Source organism: Ambystoma mexicanum, chromosome 1q, assembly GCF_040938575.1.
Source record: "Ambystoma mexicanum isolate Mex_15411 chromosome 1q, UKY_AmexF1_1, whole genome shotgun sequence".
NCBI lineage: Eukaryota > Metazoa > Chordata > Amphibia > Caudata > Ambystomatidae > Ambystoma > Ambystoma mexicanum.
Window position 1 is genome coordinate 243,849,523 of NC_090922.1, and position 24,916 is coordinate 243,874,438.

The following is a 24,916-nucleotide window of genomic DNA, read 5'->3' on the forward strand; positions in this document are numbered from 1 at the left end:
TGCATAGCATCTGGCCTCTCAGGAACATCAGCAGCGACTGTTGGCCAGCCTAGCGAAGGCACTGCATGCTGAGATGTCGCCCTCACAGCTCTCCCACAAACTGGGCGTAGAGGCCAACCTCAAGGGCCGACGGGCTGATCTAGCATCTTTGTAGATGCAATGGTGCATACAGAAGCCTTGAAGCAGGAGATGTTGGCATCTAAAGACTTCAATCGCCATGAGATGGAGATCTTGAGGACTTCACTGCATGGGAAACGTTCAGCTACAAGGTCCCAGTTCCACGAGGAGATGGATGCCTTGAGGCAGACGCTATCCCAGCAAATTGATGCATCACGAGTGAGCGCACATACAGACTCTGCAGCCACTCGGAAAGAAGTTCATCGAGACCTCTCCACCATTGGGATGCTAGTGAATGCATCTGTATCACGTGTCGCCCTAGCCAATGAAGATCAGGCTTTGGCCACGCATGGACAGGATGCAGCGCCACCCCCACCAACACCGAGGTCCACCACAGATGGGAGTCCCAGTGCCCCACGCCACCTCTACCACCTGTGCCCTGATGTCCATGAGCCCACGAAGATTTCTTGGGGGGATTTGTTGTTGATGCTTTTCTATGCACTCATGTGGACATGGGCACACCCTCCCCTACCTCCTCCAGGGTGGACATTTCCTCATGTCCAAGATGAGCACTCTTTCTTTCACCCCTGTCCAGGATGGACACATTTAAAAAAGTGTTTCACCCCTGTCTGCAATGGACACATTCGTTTTTTTTTATTTGCACCTTTGCCTGCAGGCTTTTGACGCATTACAAATCCATACATAATAATAATAATAATAATAATAATAATAATAATAATAATAATAATAATAATAATATAATAATAATAATAATTGCCCTCTCAAGGCCTTTATGAGTGAAGGACCGGACATGCAGCCATGTGCAGTGGTGTTGACTGGCATGGTTCATTTTACTGCAACAGGATCACACATACAGGAGCAGATCACACTAAACATCTGTGTTCATATGTACAATCTGCATGAATTACTCCTATAGCTCGTGAATTCCAATATCCCATGTTGTTGCAGGGATCCCCTTGGTCATCCATGCATGTGCTTTGGGTTTCTGGTTACACTTTCGCAAAGGACAGCAGACTCAAGAGGCTGTGTGGCACTTATTCCCCTTGAACCATTGGCCGTCTTTGACACATTCAACGACAGCATCCTCATCCACAGATTACACTCTCTGGGCATCATGGACTCTGCATTCTGTTTGTTGACCTCTTGTCTCACTGACTGTTCTCAAGTCTTCTTCCTACCACCCTTCACCTCTCACACACCATCTCTCCTACGAGGTCCTGCGGGTGTACTTCCTATACACCCTACTCTTCAATCTGTGCCTGAGTCACTCCCCACACTTATCAACACACATGACCTGTCCTGCTACAATGACACTTATTACACATACATTCATTCACAGATCACCAAGTCCTCGGCTGACCTCCATTATGACCTCGCCTTGGGACACACAGATTTCCATACTCTGCCACTGGACAGATAACCACCTCGTCATGAATACTGTTATGAGCAGAATCATGTTTGCAGTGACGCTGCACTCTTCCACCAAACCACCCGCTGGCTGTGCTCCTTAATCTACACTCCCACGGCATCCAGTTCAGTGAAGTAACTGTGATGCACCATGGATTATGGCTGAATACTCTGTCACCACATGGACACTGCTCGTAGATCCTGTCATCTACACTTCCGAATCCTTCGATGATCCCTCCCTTGGCTATCCTACCCTCTCAGAGCCACGTCAATGTTGGCAATTGTCCTCTCCCACCTAGATTGCTCTTATTCGGTATCTGGTAATTGCATTAAATGCCATTCCATCAAAATGTTTCCATCTAAAACATTTCCATCGAATGCATATTTTTGGGGGGTAAACGGTTAATTTTTGTTCAGGTGCATTTTAAAGGGGAAAAAAAGAAACGAAAAAGAAAAAAGAATGCATTCAATGGAAATTTTCTACATGGAAAACTTTTGATGCAAATGCATGTCGATGCAATGAATTCAATGCAAAGACCATAAACCCTCTTATTCCATTTATATGTACGCCCCTGCCTATCATCTCAGTAAGCTACAACAGATCCTGAACAACGCAGCCTGCCTCATCCTTGCACTCACCCCCAGGGGTACACATTTTTAAATCTTTTTATTTATTGGGTATTTATAATGCACCTATACTCGATGTGTTTCAAGGAGCAACAAGACAAGAGGGTGTGGGAAAAGGGAGGACAAAACAAAAACTATCCTACTAAGCCCTGTGACATTTGGAATGTGCAAGAGTAGTAAGAGAAGTGCAGGTGAGAGGGGAGTGCCGGTCAGGGCAGAAGGGCACGTGAGCAAAGCGAGTGCCAGTGTGGGCCAGGTGGACAGAGTCAGGGCAAGTGCAGGGGGAGGAAGGTCCACAAGCTAACTGCTAGGTAAGGGGCTGGAAGGGCTCAAGGGTGCAGGCGTAGCCAGGCAAGTGCAGAGGAGGGACCTGGAAGAGCAAGTGCAGGGAGGGGGATCGGGGATTCAGGGAGACCAAGTGAAGGGGTAGACTGAAAGGGGGGCCTGTTGCCCAGGAGACTCTGAAGGAACCAGGCAGCCAGTCAAGAAGCAGACAGGGACATTTGCAGGGGAGGGGTAGAGAAAAGGAAGGAGAGAAAAGGAAGGCCTTGAGAAACCTCTGTAATTAAGGAGATCTGCTCAAGTCTGAGAGGGGCAGGGAGGCCATTCCAGAGGGACGCACCTGCGGAGGAGAGAGATCTACCCCCACTCTCTGCTTGGAAAAGCATCTGGTCTGCAGAGAGTTAGAGCTAGACGATCAAAGGGCTCCAGCAGGGAGGTTTTTAGGGAGAGAGAGTTGGATGTAAAGGGGTCCCAGAAAGCCTTATGGATGACGCAGAGGGTCTTGAACTTGATCCTCGCAGCAACCAGGAGTCAGTGGAGAGATCTTTGGGCTGGAGAGATGCGGTCCCTGGGATTCAGGCCAAGGATAATACTTGTAGTCCTATACTGGATAGGTTGAAGGGGGCAGAGGGTAGAGTTAGGTAGATTAAGGAAGAGGCTGTTGCAGTAGTCCAGCCTGGAGAGGACCAGAGCTCTGGATACATTGAGTTTCTGGGGGAAGGTGAGGAAAGGGAGAATGCATCTGAGGAGGTGCAGCTGAAAGTGGGCCTTCTTGGCAAGGTCAGTGATGTGAGGAGAGAAGGAGAGAGAAGAGTCGAAGATGACAATACGTCTTTTTTGCCTCAAAGGAGGGCGAGGGGATGGGGCCATGGAGGGCAGCCAGAGTGTCGGTGGGAAAGAGGGAGTAGGAGTCCCAATGAAAGGATCCCTGTCTTACTGGTATTAAGGCAGAGATCGTTAGCAGAGCACCATGCCTGAATAGCAGACAGGCGGTCAGGAATGAGAGAGGAAGGGGAGGAGGCGGAGGTGAGAATCTTGAAGGAGAGCTGTGTGTCATCCGCATAACACTGGAAGTTAGAAGAGAAGGTGGAGATCAAGTGGGCTAGAGGAGCTAGGTAGATGTTGAACAGCCAAAGCAAGAGGATAGAGCCCTGAGGAACTATGCATGTGGAGAGTGAAATGGTGGAGAGAAAAGGGCCCAGTTGAATCCTGGCAAGGTCGGTCCGAGAGGAAGGAGTTCAACCAGTCCAGAGCCAGACCCATAATGCCAAGGGTATCACAGAGCCAATTTATTAGGGTGGCATGATTGACCGTATCAAAGGCAGAGGAAAGGTCTGCCAGGATAAGAGCAGAAGGAGAGCTGGAATCGAGATTAGAGAGCAGGACTTCACGGGTGTTCAGGAGAGCAGTTTCTGTGCCTCTGGCAGCTCTGATGTACAGTACGATGGGTAGATAAGCCAGCTCCTCCAAGAGTTTGCCCAGGAAGGGGGTAATGGAGATTGGGTGGTAATTTGCCAGACAGGAAGTAGAAGGCTTTTTTGAGTAGCGGGTGAACAAGGGAGTGCTTGAGGAGTGTGGGAACGGATCCAGTGGCAAAAGAGTGATTGCAGAAATTGTCCAAGACTGGAGCAAGTGAGACAATACTGTCCTTGATAGTTCTGGTGGAGCAGGGGAGCATCTGTTTGGAAGAGACCTTCATTGAGTGGATTTGTCCAGAAACCTCATTGGGTGTTATGGCTGAAAAAGAGGATAGTAGGAGGGGAGCGAAGATGGGGGCCAAGGGAGGCCTGAGAGCGGCTGGGGAGAAGGGTGTGGAGTAAAGGAGAGTGAGGACAAGATGTCCTGAGTTTTAGAAATTAAGTGAGAGACCAGAGAAGTGCAGAGTGCCAATGAAGGCAGAGGAGATATGGAGACTACAGTTGGGTTGGCGCGTTCCTTCCAGATTTTGAAACTTTCAACTGTGTTGTTACTGGCCGCAGAGATACAGGCTTGGATATGGGCCCTCTTCTTTGAGCAGATGGAGAGTCTGTATTGCCTTTGGAGCAGGCAGCAGGCCAGTTTGTCAGAGGATCAGCTTGAGGCCTGCCACTTCCGCTCAGCCGCTCTGAACTTGTTTTTCAGAGCAGCCAGGTCAGAGTCAAGCCAGGAATTGTACTTGGAGGCAGGTTTCACCCAGATCCTCATGACAGGGGCAAGACTGTCCACAGTGTTGGAGATGGAGAGTTGAAAGTTAGTAACGGCTATGTCCAAGTGTGAGTCAGTGGTAGGGGTAGGGGTAGGGGGAGTGAAGGTGGAGGCAAAAGTGACAACTGACACTCACTTCATAGTCTGAATAACGGAGAAGGAGGCTGTCAGTGTAGGTGGGGGCTTAGCCGGGGGACCCAGAAGGTCCAGGTGAGAGGAAAAGAGATCATGATCAGACCAGGAGAGAGGAGTAATTACATACTCATGCCCCCTGGGTGCTCCACTGGCATCCCATTGTCCAATGCACCACCTTTATGGCCCTTTGCATCACCAACTGGGCCCTCCACAAGATGTGCCTTGAGTTCGTCCAACACTGCCTCACAGCCTGACGACTCGACAGATATCTTACATCAGTCGCTGCTCTACTCCTTGTGATCTCTTCCCTCAAATCAACTCGAATTTGACATGCCTCTTTCTCCGTCAAGGCTCTGACACTCTGATACACCCTCCCACTCAGCATCGGCCATGCGGTGGGCCACCTTTCATTCCGTAACCTGGCTCTTTCCTTCCCCAACCAAGAAGCACATAGGCCACACCCCATGCAATGTTCCAGCCAAGATTGACCTGCTGGGGGTACCCAGCCGGGCCATGGGAATGTTGCATTGCATATCATGGTTTTGTTGATTTTCAGGAGTCTGGCTTGGTTGGCCAGCAGGGTGCCTGGCTAAGGGGTGTACATCAGCTCACTTGCACACAGATGACAGGGTGTCTTGGCCGCATGTCACCCTGCACTCCACAGGACCAGTTTAGCGCACTTGGACCATTTAGGTTTGTATTGGTTTGCACATGCGGACCCCTAACAGCCTTTACCTGTGTTCCCCATATAAGTCACTTGTTGTTTAGTGTTGTTTTTCTGTATGTTCTCTCATCTTCAACGTATTGCATGACTTTTATTTCCATAACTTGTTGTTCAAATCCAGCACTGTGAGTGACTGCACTATATGTGCCTGTTCATTGTGGGCATATGCATGTGGAACATCATCCTATCCCCACAGCTTCTGTTCATCTGTTGTCCCTGCTAGTGTTTGAACTACACCCTATGATTTCACAACATTTACAAGAACTGCTCATCTGGGTGTGTGATCGGTTTGAGGGTGAAGCAACAGCTGGGGAGTCATGACCTGCCCAAGAACTGTGATGACCAACAGGGAGGGTAGGTGGGTGGTGTGGAGTCTGGCATTGCGGTGGCTCAGCCTTATTTGCATGGATATTACTGACATGGGTCTCTTTCTGGGTTACATGCCAGGAAGTGTTGACCATGCTGTTTTTGGGGATGTGAAGCTGAGGAGTCCCATTTAGCAGGTGGCCTTTGTTTCCCCATCTGCCCTTCCCCCTCACCTCCCATTGTCCTTCTTCACCCCCAACCTGTGCTATTATTACATCAGTGTGTCTCCTGGGCTCTCTGCTCCTGCCTCCTTCTTTTCCAATTCTTCTGTCTATGTCCTCCTCTCTTCCCCCTTCTCTCAGCCCTCACCCACTATAAGAGCCCCTGTCTCTCTCCTCATCTCCTCACCAGCCAAACATCTCCTTGCTTCCAATCCCATCTCTCTCCCCCCCTCTCTCATCTCTGCAGCTGCATATTCTTCACTCTGTCTCCTCTCTCCCTCTTGTTCTCTTTCATCCTTCACATCAGTTCCCCCACTTGTACTCCCACTCCCCAGACCTTCCCCTCCTTCCTTGGTGTCCCTTTCCCTCACCTGCATCCAAGGGTAACCCAAAGGCAACCGGGAAACCACACAGCAGATGTGCCGACTTGTATGCATGCAATTGATGGTCCAGCTTGTACCCGCATCACAGGGTAGATTAACCCCTGTGTCCAGGGTGCACGACATGCTCTGGTGGCAATTTGTTTGCTTCACTGCCAGTGATTACTCTGTCAATAAATTCAGATTTTGTTGGATTCAATGGGGCTCACACTCTTCGCTGTGGACTTTTGGTTGTTGACACTGAGTGGCCCATGGCTGTCAGGTTACCTTGTTGCATATGGGACAACGCAAGGATGTCCTTTTTGTTTACTTTTATGCACTGCATATCTTTGCAAGCTGAAAATGTGACTTCTCGTAAAGTTGTGTGGTTTGTGCAGTTAATTTCAAGGCACTGAGAGGAACACAGGGTGTGGTGCCATTGGTGGCAGGGATGGTGTCACTGTATGGGGTGTTTTTCAGTGTGTTAACCTGAGGTGAGCAGGTCCGGCTGCATAGGTGCAGGGGAGACATGGTAATGGGAGGCTGTCGAGTCATTGCTTGCAGTTGTTGCATGGTACTTCGGGGCAGGAAGTGGAGACGATGTGGGTGGGGATGGTGTCACTGTGTGGGGTAGTTTTCATTGCGTGGGCCTGAGGAGAGCAGGTCCGACTGCATGGGTTTGGGGGAGCCATGGTGATGGGATGCTGGTGAGTCATTGCTTGCAGTTGTTGCGTGGCAATCAGGGGGGCAGGCAGTGGATGTGATGTGGGTGGGGATGGTATCACTGTATGGGGTGCTTTTCATTGCATTGGCCTGAGGTGAGCAGGTCCGGCTGCATGTGTGTGGGGGAGACATGGTGATAGGAGGCTGATGAGTCATTGCTTTCAGTTGTTACATGTGTAATGCCTGCTGCACGGCAGCTCATTCACTCACCTTTTCCTGGCATGTCTACCCATGCCAGCAGCCCACTCCTGGCACTTCTGCTCTGTCGGGGGTGTGCTGCTTGATGACTCCACACCCAGCACAGCATTGCAGCCATGTGGTGGCTGCCATGTTCATCAGACCTCAACAAGGTGGAGGTACCGGCCCCACGACACCCGGGACACACCATAGGCCGGCTTTGTTGGTTTACATGGTGTTGCGTACCATGCACTGTATGTTGGCAGCTGTTTAGAAACCTTTTGACAGCTGCTCAGTGCGTCTAGATCCTTGAGCTCTGTTCACTGCAGCCCTTCTGAGCTCTGCCTCCCCTTACTCTTGTCTGTTGCCTGCTCCCTTTTGTCTGCCAGTCTCCTTGGCCTCTGTTTCTCCTTCATTTCTCTTGTCGGATTACCTCTTGTCTACCTGTTGCCTCTGTTCCCTGCCTTCCTCTCTGGCTGCTGCCTGTTTGCCCAACGGCCTTCCGCTGGATGGTGTCTTCACTGCAATTGCTGAGAAGTTTGCCTTCCATCATCTTGGACATTCCATCATCGGCTCCCCTGCCAGTGTTTCCAACAATGTCCTGGTGCCACATTAATCAGGGCAAGCCGAATCGTGGCATTGGGACGGCTTCCAAGGAGATCCTGGGTTTCCAACCTCTCGTTGATCTCTAGTCGGGTGTTCTCTCAGTGTCATTCTGACAGCGGGATCAGAAGGATCACAAAGAACCCTCACCGGAACAAGAGGTAAAGGGGGTAAACGAGACCTGGCCCTTGACAGCATTGCACTCAGGAGGAAGGCCGTGGAGGTTTTGTGGGTGGGGATGCTGTCACTGTGTGGGGTGTTTTTCATTGCATTGACCTGAGGTGTGCAGGTCCAGCCGCATGGGTGCGGGGGAGACATGGTGATGTGAGGCTGATGAGTCATTGCTTGCAGTTGTTGCATGCCGCTCAGGGGGGCACATGGTGGTGGTGTTGTGGGAGGGGTTGCTCTCACTATGTGTGTTGTTGTTCATTGCATTGACCCGAGGTGAGCAGGTTCGGGTCCATGGGGGCGAGATGGTGATGGGAGGCTGTTGAGCCATTTCTTCCAGTTGTCACATGGCACTCAGGGGGGCACAGGACTGCGATGTCATTGGGTGCATGGATGTGTTACCTGCTATAACCTTGTGGTATTCTTTTCTTCTGGGGCATTCTGCTAGGCAAGATGGTTGCTGCTATGCAAAGACAAAGGGCTGTGGGATGCCTGCACATGACACCTCAGCAGTGTAGGATGGTTTGGACACCTACAGAGGGCAGCGTAAATACCTGACTGGGTACAGCTGGGGCAGTCTCTCAAGGGAAAAGATGTGAGGTGAGATGGGCATTCTTGAAATGGACTTGCAATTTTCTCAGTCTGTATACATATTTATATGTAGATATGTATTGTAAGCTACATTGTTGTCAGGGTATGTTGTAGCCACTCCACGTGTATATTGTTGTGAGACACACGTAGGTTGGCCAGGACAATCCTCACCGGTGTTAGTTGCTGCTTCTATTATATGCTGTGCCTTCCTACTTGTGTTCTCCTGGGTGCTGTTGGGGGTCTGAGTGCACATTTGTTGTTTTAAACTGTTGTTTCAACTTGCTATGACTGTATCAGTGGCTAGTGCAGTTGATTATATGGCAATGGACACACAGAGTTTACATCTCCCAGACAAACAGTCTCAAGGTGTTGTTATTGGAAAGATGTATTAGCCCAGATTCGTCATTGAAGGGCACCTCGGATGTGGCTTCACTGTGTGTGCTCGACAGGGGCTGGTATTCATGTGAAGTAGTTTTGCATGAGCTGATTGCATGCATCCGGTCCCTGTGCCCTTCAGCCTACCATGGGCATGGGTGGTGCCTGTGGCTGAAGGTGATGTTGTATGCCACGCCATGTGGCAACATTGTGCAGGATACAAGCTTCCACAATGAGTTTGCATACTACTGGTGGGACATATAGCAATATTCCACCCGAGTGGTCAAGGGAGCGGAAACGTGACTTGAGCACCCTGAATGTGAGCACCACTATGCCTTTAGTGGCTATGTGTGCTGCACTGTGGCCGGATTCAAGAATGTTGTGAGCAGGATTGGTGAGAGTGGGTAGGCACTGTCCCCTGCAAATGTGTAAATGGTTGTTATTAGCATTGATGGTCATGGTCTGTTATTCTGTGTGTCACGTGATGGCTTGCAGGTGCATGATAGTTGTTATTTTCAGATGAGCCAGGTGTTGGCAAAGGTTCCTGATAAAAGGGCCCTTTATAGTGGTGGCCGGCGGTAAATCTAGCTGTCATGTGTGCTTCCTCGGAAATTTGTGTCACAGATGCACTGGACATGCATTGAATGCCAATGTTTCCGGTTGCGGTAACTGTGCTTGGTTGGTCGGCGGGGCTGAAGTGCAACATGTGTGCAATCAAGGTCTCACATTCCTTACCTCTGGTGGGCGATCCGTCATCCTTTTGAGATGCCTTGCTTCTCTCCATCTTCTGTTTTATCTTGGCCTTGTCCCGATGGCGGTTCTTGTAGAGATAGGGCCTATCCTCGCCTACCGCCGCTCCCACCCCCTGAGTTGGCACAAGGTAGTTTGCGGCGGCGGTTGGGGAGGAAGGGTAGTGTCCTTGCAACTTGAGGGAAAAGCTCTATGGTACAAAAACACCCAGATGCCATCTGTTCTTCTGTAGTATTTGCGTCTTTAGACACACATAGCATCCGTCCGATGGAGAAGGTGGCTTACCAAGTTACCAACAATGTCTGAAGGGGTAAGGAAATATTTCTAAGCTGCAGCAGGGAACCAGATTCTATATGCAGTAACTATTGAAAGCAGATGGCGTTCAGTGCCGTGGATAGCAGAGGGCGAGAGACGCCGGGGGTAGCAAGAAATAGGAGAGAGTAAAGGGCAAGAACAGAGCCTTCAACGTGGTAAAGCTGGAATGAAGGGAAGAAGTGACAACGTGCCAGGAAGGAAGGCCCAGGCTGCACAGTTGCTGATAAGACAGCGCGGGTTACTTCCTGTTTCTCAAGGTGAATGCCTGTGATGGTAGAAGGCGGGGAAGGAGCATTCTGTGAGGCACGGCAGCACAAAGAGCACCAGTAAGGGCACCAGCAGGAGAACTAAAATACTGGGTTGAAATTGCTGGAGCCGCAGACACGATAGAGTGAGGAAAACGTAGAAAGGATGGTGCGAGAGCTGTGAAAGGGCAATGGTGCTCCGAGAAGTGAAGAACTGGAGCAAACAGGGAAAAAAGCTATGAAATATAGCGCAAGCAACAATAGTGGCTTAGCACCTTACCCGTGGGCAGCAGAGCTGAAGGGTTGCAACGCACCAGCGTTGAGGATCTGGCTGACTAAATGCTTTTCCACATCCCAGTTGTGGCCATCTTGGTAAAAGACTATACTGCTGAGCCAGAAAGCAAAATGGCACTCTCGTGCTTGGTGTGCTTTAATGTAATGAAACATCCTCATCCCTCGGCACCAGCATTGCCATAGGGACCACCTTGGGGTTGTGACACAAAGCTGCCAGCATCTGTGGCAAGTGTGCTATGGTATAGAATTCCTGGCACACTCTCTGCCTTTCCCACAGTGTGTGTGGGATGTATATGTGCCGATGCACACATGATGTGATGCATCACAATACCTGGTGTAGGCACCGAGATTGCGTGGACTGCCATATGCCCCAACAATGGCAGAGGTGTGCTGGAAAGAGGCTATGGATAGGAAATATAGGACTTTCAGCACCTTCTCCAGGGGCGTGAGGGCATGAGAGCAGATGGTGGGTGATGCAAGGTTTTCCTCACACTCCGCGACCAGGTCTAGGATGACATGGGGACGGAATCTGTATCTTGCATCCCAAAGAGCATTGTGTGTGGGTAGAAATTCCGGTCCCTCACCATCCTCCTCCTCCTTATTCCATGGCAATATACGATTGCTGACACTATAGCTGAATTTATCCTGGTAGAGCGATGTTTGAATTCGGTGAACTGCATGCTTTATATACGTTTTTCCTTTGCGCTTTGTATGTTGCATCCCATATCATGTGGCGGTAAGATCACAAGGTTTGTGTGTGACTCTTATTGACGTGAAGTTGTGCTTTGTAATCCATGAATTGGGTGAGGTTTGAGCTTGACTGGGCATGTAATTTATTTCCATGGAACGTACCTCAAAACGCTCAGGTTATTCCTCATTCTTCCTCATTTTGTGGTGAAAATGGGGAATATGCATGTTTCTCCCCCTATTTGTTTCTTTGCGCAGGCCTGTCCAACACTTGGCACGGTGTGTCGGGCAAAGTGCTCGGCACCTCGCAAAGCCATGACAGACCCACGTAAAGTCACGCAAAGTCATGCAAAGTCCGGGCCATGAATAGGGAAATATTGTTTTGTGTGCCGAAAAGTGCTCTTTGCAGCGCGCAAAACATTCTATATATTGGGCCCCAATTGTTGGCTGTCCAGAGGATGAGAGCTACTTCAGAAATAAGATGGCTTAAGGTGCAAAGTATAGATGGGCTTGTGGTGAGTGGGAATGAGCTGTAAGGAGTAAGGGAGGGGAGGGGGGGAAGGATGTAGCGGATCTTAGAATCTTGGACGAGACGTAAAGGGTAATGTCATTAGCCGAAAGGGATGAGGCTACAACACATGGGTAGGAAGAAACCTGCATGACTTGGAGGGTAGAGGAGAGTTTACGGTAGTGGCAGAGAAGAGAGGATATATGGTGCATGAAGTAGTTGACAATATGCAGGGTTGCTGTGGGTTCCTGTATGCCATAAGGAGTGGAGGGTGCAAGATCTGTGTCTCCTGTCGCACCCCTTCCCAGTTCTACAGGAATCCTGGTGTAGATGAAGCCGCGTATTGGTTTTTAGATGACTGATCTCATGGGTAATGGCCAGGGCTGAGTACAAGGGGTGGAGGGTGAGAAGCTGTGGGAGGGGTAGTGGTTCTCAAAAGGGGAATTAGGACCTAGGCTGAAGCCCCTAGGAGGCCTGTTCAATAGAGAACTGTGGGGGCGACAGGGCTAGGAAAGGGGATATGACGGCAGCCAGTTACAGAGCAAGAGAGTTGGGTTTGAACCTGGGAGAGCAGAGACATGTAAGTGGATAATGGAAGGGTCAGGTGGGAGGGGTCGTTAATGAGGTTGAATGGAGTAAAGGTGGCTGAAAGGAAGACATGGTTATTGAGCGGGACGCCACACGATACGCGTTTCAATTCGCTTTATTAAGGCAACAAGTTAGCAGCAGCCCCAGCTCTTAGCCCATCATCTCTCGGCATCCTCCAACCCTTAACTTTCTAATCCTCCCTTATGCATATATATATATATATATATATATATATATATATATATATATATATATATATATATATATATATATTGAGCACAGACCTAGCTTCGAGGTATACAACGGTACAGATGCATAACAAAGTGCTTTTCAGAGGTAACAACAGAAAAGATATAAAGTGGGGGTAGGATACAAGGGGCACAGAGGAGGGGTACAGCTGAACATGGTGACGGGGAGGAGAGGGGTGGACGGCATCTAGCGAGTCAGGTAGCACAGGGCGACGTGGTGGCCTAGGTGTTCAGTAGGAGAGACTCCTTGAAGTTCTTTTCTGAATTGTTGGCGCGTGGGTGCGAGTCTGATGCTGATGGGGAGGAGGTTCCATCATCTTGGGGCGTAGACAGAGAAGGCTTGTTTTCCGTTCCTTTCCTTTTTGCAGTGGCAGATTCCAAGTGTGTCAAGTGTGTCATGTTAACAAAATGTAAAACACTTCCTTCTGTTTATGAAACACAACTTTAATGTAGCACAACCTTACATGTACTTTGGCTCAGCTTGTGAATTCTACTGAGTCTATTGCAGAAGAGTTTCGGGACCAGAGACTAATCATTAGTTCTATGGCATCAACATTGTCCTTTTTAGAGGCCTCTCTCTATGGCTCTCTTCGTCTTAAAATTGGCATTCCTTCCAAATCAGCGAATCATAAACCAGTTTCATCTGAAAAGGCACAAGTCCGCAGGAGTTCTTTTCAGGGTCAGTCCTTACAACAGAGGAGAAATCCCCAGGAGCTCCACGCCCTGGGATGTACTGTATTGCCTGACTTTCCACAGGTTTGGGATGTCTAACCCCAAACTCTCAATCTGTGCAACAGTGCCAGGCAGGAACGGGAAACACAAACGTGTTTCCCCTTTTATTGCCAGTGTAACAAATTGACATCCAGGAGTTTCATTTATCTAGAGCTGTGCTAAATGTCACCTTGGATTGTGAAAGTTCTTCAAGTCCAAAGGAAAAGAAAAAAAAACAATATGAAAATTCTTCTGAAACAAAAAAGAAGAAAGGCTTTTGCGCATTTTTGAGGAACTTGAGGCACAAAGCACTAAGCCCTACTCAAAATGTGCCTTCCAAACGTTATGATGAGCATGTGTTATGTATTATAGATCAGGAAATGGGTGTGTTATATTTATGTGACGAGCCTACTTTTGCTCCTAGAAAAGCTACAAGTAAAAGAAAGCATTTAGAAACAAAGGGTTTAACGGGAGCACAAGGCTCTAGTAAGACATTTTAAAACCCATCTCGGAAGATCATGAACATTTAAATATGAGCGCCCTGTCAGTTTATTCTGAAATTGAAAGTATTGGAGAGCCAATGGAGAGGCCATAGAAGTTTTAGTTGAGATTCCCTATTTGCCCATGGTGGCACAAAACTTGGTCTTGCCCACAGACACCAAAAATCTGGTACCAATTGTTTTCAATGAGAGTACCAAAAAAAATCGTCAGGTAAACAGAAAAGCAGGATTCCCTGTCTTCTAGATTATGGGAAACAAAGGGTTAAGATCTTAAAAAGGCAAATCTAGAACAATAAATCAACAATTCAAATGAAACGATTTCCAAAAAATACAATTTTTTTTGTTCAATTCAGATCCATCAGCATTACATCATCAATAGATACAAGAATCACACATACATACATGTGAAAAACTAATAACAAGTCAAACAAAATAAAACTACTTACATTTTACACGCACAACATACACAGTCAAGGCTAAACCAGTTAACCCAAGGCGAGCGTAAATATACATCAGTCCAGAAAACCCCAGATTCAATTTTTAATCCCGTTTGAACAAAATGTAGCAAACAGGAGACAAAAGTAGTTCAAATTGATGTCATAGTCTTCCGGCTACTTCTATATTGCCAGTTATATCATAAAATCTTAGCGAACTAAATGGTACGTTTCACATTATAGGATAGAACAGCATGAATAGCAGATTAAGGACAGTAAACAGTGTTCAGAGGCCAGAAGGCCAGAGTGGTGCTTATCAGTTAGGTGAAAAGCCATGTTTTTAGAGCTTTGCAGAAAGTCCAGTAGGAGCTCTCAGCTCTTAGTTCAATGTGGAGAGAGTTTCAGTGGTTTACTGCTATCGTAGGGAAGCTCGCCCCTCCTCCTTTTGCTCTTTTGGTTTTAAGTATAGAGAGGAAGTGAGCATAGATGGACCTTACCGGTCTATTGCATTTGGATCTCTCAATTTTCTGAGGTAGCTATTGCGGTGCTGAGCTACTCAAACATTTGTGAGCCATCAATAGCATTTTGAAAATGATCCTTTCTTTAATGGGGAGCCAATGCACTTTTCTTCTGGCGGCTGATATGTGGTCTCTCCTTGGGATATTTAGGGCTGCTTGAAGGGCATTGTTTTGGATTATTTGGAATTTATTCATATTCTTGTTTGACGTTCCAACAAAGAGAGCATTAAAATAGTCCAGTTTTACTCCTTTTGTTGCTCCGGCGATGGTTAAGCAGCTCTGTAAGGTTAAGAATTGTCTTGCGGCGATGATAAGTTTGGCTGTGTAAGCTGCTGAGGAGGCGATCACATTCACTTTTTTGGTGAGGGAGAGCGCAGAGTCTATGTAGACCCCCAGAGGTTTTACTGCGACTGATACTGGGATCTGGTGTCCGTCTAGGGTGAAGGCGTTGTATTGGGGACCGAGCTTCTGAAGCATTGAAGGTGTGCCTGCCTAGGATCTCTGTCTTGCCATCGTGTAGCCATAGGTAGTAAGTTGCCATCCATGATTGTATCATGGAATAGAGTTTGTTAAGCAAGTGTGTGTCTTCTTCGTAGCAGCCTGACAAGGGGAGGAGGATTTGGATGTCATCGGCATAGTTGGTGTAGGATATGCTGATTTCATCCAGGATGTCAAAAAGAGGTTTTGTGAATATGTTGTAGAGGGAAGAGGAGACGCAGGAACCTTCGGGGATGCCCCAGGAGATAGGGATGGGGTGCAGGGGGCATTGGCAGTGTCTGAGAAAACTCTCATGATTCTGTCTTCCAAGAAGGAAGCTATCCAAGATGTGGCATTGGGGGAGAAATTGGCTGAGGTGATGAGGTGGTGACATAGAGTGGGGTGGTCTACAAGGTTGAACGCAACCAATAGGTCTAGCAGGAGAAGGATGATTGGTTTGCCCTCATCAAACAAGGAATTGAGTTGTATTTTAAGGTCTAATAGTGTTGAGTCAGTGTTATGGCTGGGACGGAAGCTTGATTGCTGCATACCTAGGATGTGGTTAGATTCAAGATGGGCTTGCATCTGTTTGTATGCTGCTCTGTCTAAGCTCTTCAGGAGCAAAGGTAGTGTCATTATGGGTTGGTAGTTATTTGGTGCAGCGGGGTCGAGTGACGGTTTCCTAGGCAGTGGGTGGACCCAGGATTCCTTGAGGCTCACTGGAACCGTCCTGTTGGCAAAGGAAGCATTAATATGTTTTGTGATGAATGACACAAGGTGCTCTGAGCAGTCTTTGATAGTAGCTGCTGGGCAGAGGTCATCCTTACCGTTGAAGGGTATATACACCAACCTTTTTCGATGTTAACAGATGACTTGAAACGTCTTCATCAGGTAAAGAAGGTTTAACAAAACAAAATGTAAGCCACACATTATTACCGGGCTTTTCAATTGGCTCAGGATACCAGTCAAAATATTTATGGATTCCTCTTCAATGAGCATGGAAAACTGAATCTTCGACACATTATAGTCTTGTCTTCGGAGATTCCAAACATCTTCATGGTAACTTCAAAAGACATTGCTCCAGTTGAGTTCATTTCTGATACACGAGTGGATGTGGTTAAATTATATTTTTTCTCTAGAATGATCAGAAATGTGGTACTCTCAGAACTGGAATGTTTTATGTCTTTCGGATATGACTAGTTGCAACTAGGAAGGTGGTAAATATTAGTGAGGCCATTTGTAGACCTTTTCTGAATCCAAATTTGAGTTCATTGGAGTTGGCCCACTGTTTTCCTTTAACTATAAGTGTCTCATGTGGGACTGAATCAGTTTGTGGTATGGTTGATCAAATCCCCCCGGCTGTGCATCCAAGTTATTACTGGTCGTCCATTCTTTCTACTTTGCATAGAAGCCGGCCTGGCGATAAAAGTTTTCAATGAAAACGCTTTCACAATATTGCTTCTTGGATTTGTAGGGGGTCATGCATTTCTGACAACACATTTTGAGTCCTTAAGACCCTCTTCCCTCATTTGTCTACAGGAGACTTGGCTTACAGACCTTGCATGTGTCGATGGTTTCACCATCTGTACTGTAAACGCGGTGCAGGGTAAAAGAGGCCGTCTGGTGGGGGGGTTTATTATGTGCACTAAAGAATGGTCTGGGCCTCAAAATGTCCCCTGTGGAAACTAAGAGGGCTGACATTCAGTTGGTCAAATTAGTGAAATGTAAGGGTGTGGGCTCAGGAGAAGCCTCCTGCTATGTGTTTAATCTATATTGTAATCCTGAATCAACATCAATATTATCTTTTCTGGACTGTTTGTCGGATTTGATTGCTGAGGCTATGGCTGAAACCGTATGTAGTATTTTAATATTTGGGGATCTGAATAGTGAATGTCTAGTTCCTTATTACTATCGGTTGAATAACAGAATAAAAACCTCACCCCAGGGTTTAGAAAGGGGAAGGCTTATAAGGGAGGAGATGAAAGGTTGGGACCTTGCCTTGGTAAATGGTAATATTAAGGGTGCTAAGCCCTTTCATTTTACCTGGCAAAAATGGGGATAGGAAGTCTACATTTCACTATGTGTTTGTTTCTGTTGACTTGAGTTGGCTGTGTTTGAATCTTGACATAATCAAAACGAATTCTAGTGATCACTGTTTACTTGCACTATATGTGGACTTAAATGTTGTGAAAAGTATCTCTGTTCAATTGAATATCTGTATAGATGTCAACCCAAGAAAGACTGCTTTAGTATGGAAAACAGGTTTGGTAAGCCGCTTTAATGACAAGGTATTGTGAATTGATGACACCGAGAAGGATTTGTTGATAAATCCACTTGCCTATGACACAGTGGTGTACACAAAATTGGAGAAGCTCTTCTCTACCAGTCCTCAAGGGGGCTGTGTGCACATAAACATAGGTACGATAAAAAGTTAGTAGAGAGAAAGCGTTGTTTACGGGAAGAGCTAAGACATGTAAAGAAGGATCCCCTAGGTACGATGGTTCAAAGTAAAGCCTTGAAACAAAATTTAAAAAATTGGCTAAAGAACCAATGTTTTTAATTTAAATATTCTGGATGCTGAGGCAATGCTCGGCTCAATCATCTCTAAAGATGCACACTCCTTCTAGATGCTGGCAAGTGAACCAGACCTCCAACGTTCTCTCCAAACTGAACTGATACAAGCAGAGATAGGGGAGGTACCTTTCTCTAAGTTGTATGATGAAAGAGGAAGAGGCAATGATAAGGGGATTGAAGGGAATGGGAGTTGGGCTGAGTGGATGGTACTGGACTTAGAAAGGGTTCAGGCTCTTATAAAGGACAGTAAAATATCAAATGCACCAGAATGAGATGGGCTTTCAAATGCAATTTTAAAATCTAATGTTAATCGGTGGACAGCTATTTTGTGGGTCCTGTTCGAGAATGTTTTAAGATGGAATAGTTTCCCAGTTTCCTGGTAAAAAGGCCTTGATTATTGTAAACTAGAAAATTGGCGACAGACTACAGCCCAGAAATGATCACCTAATTTCCCTATTGGACAGCTCTAACAAGATATTCGGTGCTTTGATTCTCCAGGAACTTCAGAGTTGGGCATCTACCGTGGGTATTTTTGATATCTTTCAGTCAGGGCTCCGAGCAGGCATGTATACTGCCCAGAACTCTTTTCTAATCCATTTGCTACAAGAGCAAGCCCAAAGGAAATTTTTTAAAATGTTTTTTGCCTTTCTGGCCATTACACAGGCTTTTGATTGCGTTGATAGGGCTATGTTGTGGGCTAAATTAGACAAGCCAGGTTGTCCCCAAGGCATATTGAGCAAGTTGATTGACCTTCACTCTGAGACAGATATAAAAGTTAGATTAGATCAAAATGGTAACACAACAAGACGGATCAGAACAACGCTGGGTTTAGGTTTACGCAAAGGCTGTGTTTTGGCACCATTTTTATTTAACTTGTATATTAGTGATCGTGGCGTGATTTTGAAAGAAATTTTCAATAATCCCCCTAAATTGGGAAATCTCCAAATTAATCATTTGCCTTATGCTGATGATGTTGTTTTATTTGCTTTAACTCCTAGCAGCCTGCAGAGAGCCCTGGCAGCGACTAACGCCTATTTTATATCAAAAGATTGTATACTAAAGATAAAAAATCCACCATTTTAATAATAAATGATATTAAGTGAAGAAAGATACATTTTAATTGGTTTTTGAATCATATGCGTTTAGAAGTAGTTCAAAATGTTAGCTATTTGGGCGTTGTAATCTATGCTAGGCCCTCAATTCAGTTAGCTTTGGAAAATCTGCAAAGAAAAATGAAGGTAAATGCAGCCGAAATAATGGTCTTTGATAAGAAACGTGATCGCTTTTCATCAGTCCCTATTTTGAAGTACTATCACCAAAAAACGGTCTCTGTCTTCTGTATTGAGCAGAAACAGGTCTGCTGTACTACTTATGGGACAAGGCTGAATAATTTTTATGGAAGAACATTTTATTTCTGCCGTGTGGAACTAGGATTTCAGTCATAACGTATTAGGCTGGTCTGATTTCACTACGTGCTTAAGCAGATTTGGAAAAAAGTTCAGTTGTGAAGACATTTTTTAATGCCTCTGGGCAATTGTGTGTTTTCTGCTCTAAAGATAGAAATGAGTTTGAACTCATGTAAAGTTTTATTTGAATGGAAGCTTAAAATGACCAAACTGCTTGAGTCCTATAACATTATAGAAGGTGACCTCATACGTTTGCCTCATAAAATCCAAAGGAAAATATTCAAAACAGACTGGATTAATAACCAAGCAGCAACAATGAACTACCATCATTTTTAACATCTTACACATAATTTATGTTCCCCCCATCTTATTTATCAAGCCATCCTTCAGGATCACATAGAAATGCTATATTGTCTTTCAAATTTAATTTATTTCCAACAAAAGGCGTTTTAGCTGCAAGACAAAAAATACCAAGGAATTCACTGCAATGCAGATTCTGTGCTCAAGAAGTGGAAACACTATATCATCTTTTAATTGTCTGTCCATTCCTTCTTCTTGGCTGTTATACATTTTTTGCTCAATTTGTTTTAGATGAAATATTTTTAAATACTGAATTCTTTTGTGTCAGGATTTTGAACAGTAATGAAATTTCACTGGATATTGCGATTTTGAAATTTTTGGAATTGATTTTAAATAAGTGATTGTCTGTTGTTTTATCCCTTTTATTAGAATTGTATTGTCTGTTTTAATAGTTGTTGTTTTTTTACACAGGTTTCCTTTTTTGTAAACCATAAGCAAAGAAAGAAAGAAAGAAAGAAAGAAAGAAAGAAAGAAAGAAAGAAAGAAAGAAAGAAAGAAAGAAAGAAAGAAAGAAAGAAAGAAAGAAAGAAAGAAAGAAAGAAAGAGAAAGGCCAACCTCATATCATGATCTTCCACTGTGTGGCACAGGGATTTTCGCCACCCACTCTTTACTCCACACCTCTCCATTCTCCAACCTCACCACAGTCTTCCTTCACCACCCTGACACTAGTAAACCTTGACATACCTTTCACCACTCTCTGTCCCAGCTTCACTTTAACCACAGTCCCTGCCACCATGGGAACCTCCTTCACACAATTTAGTTTATCACACCTCTCCTTTGCCCCCACCCCTTTCCTTTCCACTCTCCTCCTATATTGGAATACCCTCTTCAGCATATGGTCCTTTGGGTTTTGTGCAGGCAATGGATGGGGATGCATAATAACTCTGACAACAAATAATTGAACCAACTCAGGAAGATGGCAAAGATATTGTTTTATTAACAATGATCTAAAACAGGGAGTTACAATGGACATCAACGGACTCATGCTCTCAATGCATTTCTCATAAAACATCCTTATATGTAGAAAATATGTGAGCCGTGTACAGAAGGTCCCAACACCTTCTTTGGGTCTTGGCACCCCGGCATCAGGAAAGGGACCGTGAAGCACCTCAGGAAACTGAATCAGGATTTTCAAAGAAATCAAGTTTATTTTCTTCCAGCAGGCAAGACACGTCAGACAGCATCCAATACTTCTCTGCAACTCTCCTTAAAGTTATAAAATTTCCCTCCTCATATACCCTTCTTGGTTGGCTCAGCTCCCTATTTATGATGCAGTGCACTCTCATAGTTTCAGGCACTCCAAAAAAAGCCCCTTACCCTTCTAGGGCTGGTTGACTAAACTGTCACTTCACAAAGGTCCAATGTCATACCTACGTATGTAACTGATTAAAATTGTGTGTGATGTACCTGACACTACTGACATCAATCCTGAGATAATTTTAGCAACAGCATCATGCCTTCCCGTCACTGATGCCGAAATATGGGCATCAGCTGTGCCCTCTCAGCTAATTGAAACAACTGCATGCAACAATGACTATCTTCCCTTGAATACTACCTCGCCCCCCCGGCTCATCACTGTCAAGATTACAGCTGAGAAATCCAGACTAATGAACTCTCACTGAACTACCATGAGGTAATTTTTTCATCATTTCAGCATGGTTTTACAGAAATCTACTATTTGCATGCCCAGCATTATCTCAGAGTTTGCCTGACTTTGTCCCACCCCAAAATGGCTGATCAATTATGAAATGCCTGACCAACCCAATTTTTACTTAAAATATTGTTGTCAAGAGTGGCACAGGGTACCCAAGTAGGGTTTGGGTGGCTGTGCTGAGGTAAGGTAGCAGATAAGCACACACAGCAGGAAGTTCAACAAGAAAGAAGAGTAGGAAACAGTAGCTGTGAGCCAAAAGGGGCAAAAGATACAAAGGTACAAACTGGATTCCCTCTTGGGGTGTATGCTGAAATGGGAAAGAGTGTTCCACGAACCTTAGGAAACTCCAGCCTTCTGCACAGATTGCTATAACAGGGGCCCACGCTGTATGCTCATGGCTGGGAACAACAGCAGCGGGTGTCTGTAACACTGAAAATGCGACAAAGGAAGGGGCAGAGGTTGCCTGCCGGAAACCAACAGGCAAGCTCTGTACAAAGGGATTACATAACACACATGAGAAGACAAGAACAGAAATATCCAACGAAAAGGAAGTCAATGAGCAATCTAGCAGAAGGAAATGAAGGAAAGGCAGTTAGACTGAAATAGATAACCTAAGGTGGAGTACAGAGGACTCAAGGAAGAGAACAAGGAGCAGCAGTCAAGGAAACAGAAGGCTGCAAAGTAGGAAGCAGGTCTGCAGTCAAGAGTGGCACTAGGTGCAGGCAAAATGTATTGGACTCCGGAGGACTGTAGTAGGCTGAAAGGCAGGGAGTCCAGAAGAACAGGACAGAGAGAGATTAGTAGTAGGCGACAGACAGAGAGCCCAAAAGAATAGGGCCGCTAGGTAGGGAGCCCAGAGGAGCAGGGCTGTAGGCAGCGAAGAGGTGCAGGCTGCAAGGTAGGGAGCCCAGGGAACAAGGGCTTGGAGACAGCAGAAGGTTGAAAGCTGCATGGTAGGGAGCCCAGAGGACAAGGGCTGTAGGCAGCCGGAGTGAGGCAGGCTGCAGGGCAGGAAGCCCAGAGGACAAGGACGGTAGGCTGCCGGAGTGAGGCAGGTTGCAGGGCAGGGAGCCCAGAGGACAAGGATTGTAGGCAGCCGGAGTGAGGCAGGCTGCAAGGCGGGCAGCAGAGGACTAGGACGGTAGGCAGCCGGAGTGAGGCAGGCTGCAGGGCAGGGAGCCCAGAGGACAAGGATTGTAGGCAGCCGGAGTGAGGCAGGCTGCAAGGCGGGCTGCAGAGGACTAGGACTGTAGGCCGCCGGAGTGAGGTAGGCTGCAGGGCAGGGAGCCCAGAGGACAAGGACTGTAGGCAACCGGAGTGAGGCAGGCTGCAGGGCAAGGAGTGAGCCCAGAGGAGCAGGGCTGCTGACTGTAGAGGGCTGCAGAGGACTGTAATAGGCTGCAAGGCAGGACGCCCAGAGGACAAGGGCTGTAGGTAGAAGGCAGCGGAGCGTGATCGGCTGCAAGGCAGGAGCCCGGAAAGGGCACTGGATCAAAACAGGATAATGCAGCAACAGGAACAGCATACAAAGTAGAGGGTCAAGGCAAACAGGAGCGCGGAGATCTCAAGATGCAAGACACTGTGCTCCTGCAGGCAGCTGCTTATATACAGCCCTGCCCTGTTCTGAGGCAAGCTAATTGACAGCACCAGTAGCCGCACACCTGAAGACAATCTGCCTCCCCCCTCTCTGGTCCTGAGCAGGTGGAAGCAGCACTGGCCGCTAGGGCTTCTGGGGTTTGTGGTCCCAATAATGACGAATGAGAATAGCCAGGAATTGAGGACTGCAGCCCGGTGCATTATGGTAAATGTAGTTAATTGAATAAAATAAGAAAGAACCAAAGTTGAGCAAATGGAAATAAAAGACCAAGGCGTGAAAAGGAGTTGTTCAAGGAGTATTAGGAGGATAAATGAGTACCAAGTAGTCCATGATGGTTGCCAATGCGTGCGCGAGCAGCGCGGGCATGACAATTGTACCTGTTCCGATTCGAATCTAGTTTTCAGTAATTTATAATAAGCATATACTACTTAACAAACCTTCTATCACACAAGACATTCTGGCCCATAAAATAGACCATCCTTCAAAGCACTTTTCTGCAAAGAACTATAACTCTGATTTTTGCACCACTACTCCTATTTACACCTGAATGCACGTATCTTGGGAAAAAATGGCTACATAATTGAAGACACTGTGTTTCTATCTGCCTCTTTTTCTGTAATCACCTGGGTCCTCTTACTCTTAATAATGATCAACAGTGTGTCCACACCTTGTGGTGTGAACCAGTACTTAACTCTTTTTTCTTTTCTCTTCTTCCTATTTACTAACACTTACCTGTGTTATAATATACTGTCTCTTTCCTTATCAAGGCCATGCAGACATTCCTCCTATGTTCACACATGGTCCATGATTTTCATCTGTAACATAAACCAACATCTTTACAGTTACTCAAAAAATTGTATTTTACTTACCCTTGTATTTTCTTCTTGAATTGGATGTCTACAACATTTTCCTTGTCTGGCTACCCCAATTTTCAGACAACCATATCCCTTTTTGTTCTCCGTTACCCCATAATTCTTTTTTCTTGTACTACACAATATTTGCAATTTTGGCCTTTAACCTTCATTGATGCTGTATTTATTTTTTCAAATTCGAAATTTTGCTTCTTTTTATGTTCCCTGTTCATTTAATATTCATTATTTCATTCACCCAATCATTTCTTAATTAATGTTTCTATTCATTCGTTTTTTAATTTATTTATTTATTTCATCCAAATGACGTCATTTTTTTAAAATGAGCTCTATACTCCTATACTGTTTAAAATAAATAATTTATTTTCATCATCTCCTAATTCATTTTTCTGGACCCATACCAAATGGCCCAAAGTCTACCTAATGTTTTTGGCACTCTCTCCAATCTTCTTTAATTTATACTGGATGCTGCTAAATTATTGCCATATATGTTTCCTTTCCTTTCTTTTTAATGTGTGATGTTCCTAAAGAAAGCACCACTTCATACTCCTTTGATCCCTATCTAGATATATCACCATCCGTGAGATCACTTAACCTAAACCTTTTTATGAGAAGCATTACTATCCTCTATGATCCATTTTTATTATTCAATCTTTGATCATTTGCCATGTTTCTTTACTCTGTGGCTGTTTCTAATTTTATGGAGGTTTATGGAGGGTTCCCCCCTCTTTGCTCATAAATATCCATGATCTGAGACTAAATTCACCAAATACTCTCACCACTTTTCCACTAGGTCACACAGTTATCTATAATACTGCGCTTTTGCTACCACAATAAAAACCTCTGGTTTCTACCAGAAACGTCTCATCAGGCCTTCTGCGTTGTACTTGCCAGGATGGATGCACCCATATTAGAATGGTGCATTCCCAAAAGAAAACAAGCTTTTCCTTAATCATCTAAACAACATCATCATGCTTAGGCTTGTATTATCCACCCCTTTCCTCAAAACGTTGGCAAGTGCCTGCTACAAATGTAACAAATGTTTGTCACAACACACTCACCTACAGAGACTACTAATTCCTCACTAGGCAAAAAACTACATTTATAGTCTTCAATAAACACCCTCAATCTTCTAATATTCATTCATCACCTTTCTGTCT